The sequence below is a fragment of the Octopus bimaculoides genome, chromosome 6, assembly GCF_001194135.2.
Source record: "Octopus bimaculoides isolate UCB-OBI-ISO-001 chromosome 6, ASM119413v2, whole genome shotgun sequence".
Lineage (NCBI taxonomy): Eukaryota > Metazoa > Mollusca > Cephalopoda > Octopoda > Octopodidae > Octopus > Octopus bimaculoides.
This window is the reverse complement of record NC_068986.1, coordinates 38,486,162-38,489,615: the sequence shown is the minus strand read 5'-3', so window position 1 is coordinate 38,489,615 and position 3,454 is coordinate 38,486,162. Positions and strand designations below refer to the sequence as shown.

Here is a 3,454-nt window from a genome sequence, read left to right as displayed (position 1 = left end):
ACACACACACACACACACACACACATATACATATATACGATAGGCTTCTTTCAGTTTCTGTCTACCAAATCCACTCACAAGGCTTTGGTCAGCCCGAGGCTATAGTAGAAGACACTTGCCCAAGATGCCACGCAGTGGGACTGAACCCGGAACCATGTGGTTGGTAAGCAAGCTACTTACCATACAGCCACTCCTGCGCCTATGTAAAAAATATGGAATGCTTCACGAATTTGCGTGTCATCCTTGCGCAGGGGCCATGCTAATCTTCTCAGTATCATTCTAATTTTAGTATATGTACTGTCGAATGGTCATTACGAATTATTAGCACTAAGCTGTGTTTATGTATGATCAGAATTACATTTCTTTTATTAGCCTGAAATATGTTTGTCACATATTTCAACTACTAAAGGTAAATACACTGCAGTGACTGTGGAGAAAAAGTCTCTCTTATGGTAAAAAGGTGTAAAAATACCTGGTCCATTCTTGGCTAGAGCCAAGAAACTTGAGACATCGATGTCTGAGATTCCTAATAGATGGTGACACCAAATGGACAGGGTGTTTTTACACCTTTTTACTATAAGTGAAATTTTTTTCTCCACAGTAACTGCAGTGTATTTGTCTTTTAGCACTTGAAGTATGTGAGAGACATGTTTCAACTTATCTAATTCTGCTCAATGGTCATTAAATATTTTTCCTTTATTGGAGAAAAATTTGGTTTGCAGCTATTTCCAGTAGTCATTATAGGTTCATTACTGATAGATTTATTCAATTAATCTATTGATCAGTTGCGAAAAGTTGAATAACCTAAGAGATTAATGCTACTTTTTAGGGTGTTCACCTTTCTCGGCAGATGAATAAACTAATTAAGTAAACCTATCAGTAATGAACCGATATTGACTACTAGAAACAGCTGTAAACTAAATTTTCCTCCAAAAAAGGAAAAATATGTCATAACAATTATCTATACCTTGTTTTGAATATCACTCTGTATAAAACCAAAGTAATTGAAACACAACCATGGATTTACAATATAGAATAGTGATGAACTATAACATTGGACCCTGCCACAAGAATACTTGGAGTTCTTTACTAATATTAACAGTACTGTTAGCCTGGTGTACTAACAGAGAGCTTGTGAAGTATTTTGCCTGGATTGATAATTCCTCACAAATAACTCACTATGTTGATGACCTTGTTCTTAAAGCTGAATCACTACCAGAGCTAGAGAAGAAATTCCAGGTATGGAAACAAGGTCTAAAATTGAAGGGCCTTAGAGATAACCTAGCAAAGACCAAAGTTTTAGTAAGGAGGAAGGCAGACAAATCACAGATCCCTTCAGGAAGATGGCCCTGCTTGATATGTAGAAAAGTCATAGGTAGAAACTCCATAAGATGCACCTGGTGTGAGCTTTGGACACATAAGAGGTGCAGCAGCATCAGAGGAAGGTTAATGGGGAAAATCACTTTTGGAAGATGCACAGGAACAATAAACACCAAAAATGTACAGAATATAAACTCCATCGACTGTCAGATGGGTAAGCTAGAGGTAGTAGATAGTTTCCGCTATCTAGGAGACCAAGTTTGTAGTGGAGGTGGATGTGCTGAGAGTGTAGCTGTGAGAATAAGATTAGGCTGGGCAAAGTTCAGAGAGTTCCTACCTTTACTGGCAACAAAGGGCCTCTCTGTCAGAGTGATAGGCAGATTGTATGATGCCTGTGTGTGAACAGCTATACTACATGGCAGTGAAACATGGGTTGTGACAGCCAAAGATATGTGTAGGCTTGATCTCGTTTGCTGAACTACTGAGTTACAGGGATGTAAACACACCAACACAAGTTGTCAAGCGGTGATAGGGGCACAAGCAAAGACACAAAGACACACACATACATATGTGATGGGCTTCTTTCAGTTTCCGTCACCCACATCCACTCACAAGGCTTTGGTTAGTCCAAAGCTGTAGTAGAAGACACTTGCCCAAGGTTCCACAAAGTGGGACTGAACCTGGGACCACATGGTGAACCATGCAACCACACCAGTGCCTATGTATATATATATATATATATATATATATATATATATATATATATATATATATATATATATATATTATGTATATGTAACAACACAAACAAGAATGAAGAAAATCCCATTTTTATTTGATTATTACACTATTCATTGCTGATGATTATTTCTATTGTGCCAGCATACTTAGATGTAGCAGGGGAAAAAAAGGTACAAAATACCAATCAAACTAATACATCTGAAAATCTATGTTAATACAATACTATCAAGGTTGTAGTGAACCCTGGGGGCTATGACAGGAAGCAAAACAGAAAAGAGATTTAACGAGAGTATTCTCCCTCATGCTTCTAGAATGTTTGAGAGCTTTCTGGAAGCTTCCAGTTTACGTTGAAGTCAGGGACTTCCAGTTCATCCCTTATGTAAAGGAAGGAAATTCTAAATTCGTACCACTCCATGTCTGTCTAGCCTCAGGCTGGCATTGAGTCAAGCCACCGCACTTTACACCCACTCGTGCACACGTTCACCTCACTTACTTGGAAACATGTAACTGCAAACAGAACATATTCATGTAATGTTATAAGCTTTCCTTCAATTAACCTTATATGTTAATGCATTACCTCCAGTAATAAATATGTTATGACTTATTACAAATGTCTCATGAATTTCTCTTTTCTTGTTATGATCAAGATGGTGACCCCTCTTTCTCTCATACTGACTAAATTATAGCGTATCATTAAATCGACGTTACCACCAAAAATGGATAACCCTGACATCACTAAGGTAATCCAAAATAGGCTAAATTCAAAGTGAACTGAGATAATGTTGCTAATAAATGAACACATACAAAAAGAATGTTAAGAAGAAATATTATATTCTAAGACATGCCAGTTTATTATTTAAAGTTACGATGACGTCAGTAGGAAGTGAAAAAACGAAAAAAATATAGATAGAAATTTTACATCAAAACATTTAGTTATCTAGAAATTCTACATCATGACATTTAGTAAACAAGCATGCTTGCAATATCATGGACTTGATGACTGCAGTTAGTGAGGTTAAGGCCAACATAAATAAAGATCAGCTGATCAATGCATTTATCCATCTCAGAATCTGCATTAAGACTGATGGAAGTGAATAGCCTTGTGGCATGTGTATGTGAGAATACGAGTACCAAATTCTATAAAAAGCATATTGGTTTTTCTTATAGATTTTTTTTATTTTCCTTAAATTGTCAATTAAAATTTTGCTCTCTAGTAACTGATGCACCCTGTATATATGTTTATGTGTGTGTGTGTGTGTGTGTGTGAGCATGCATGTGTGAATATACATGTGTGGGTATATATACATACATACACACACATATATATTTACATATTTATTACTATGTGTGTATATATATATATGTATATACATGTATATATATATATATATAT

At 36.1% G+C, this 3,454-nt stretch overlaps 1 long non-coding RNA gene and 1 other non-coding gene across 2 annotated transcripts in view; one reads left to right on the top strand and one right to left on the bottom strand.

The window, feature by feature from the left end:
• The window catches only part of LOC128248123 (uncharacterized), a 68,083-nt gene that overhangs the window by 20,157 nt on the left and 44,472 nt on the right, over positions 1-3,454 (top strand). The gene's annotated exons all lie outside the window — the stretch shown is intronic.
• On the bottom strand, positions 207-315 carry LOC128248217 (U6 spliceosomal RNA). Its single transcript, XR_008264506.1, has one exon. It is a non-coding gene; the product is annotated as a U6 spliceosomal RNA (small nuclear RNA).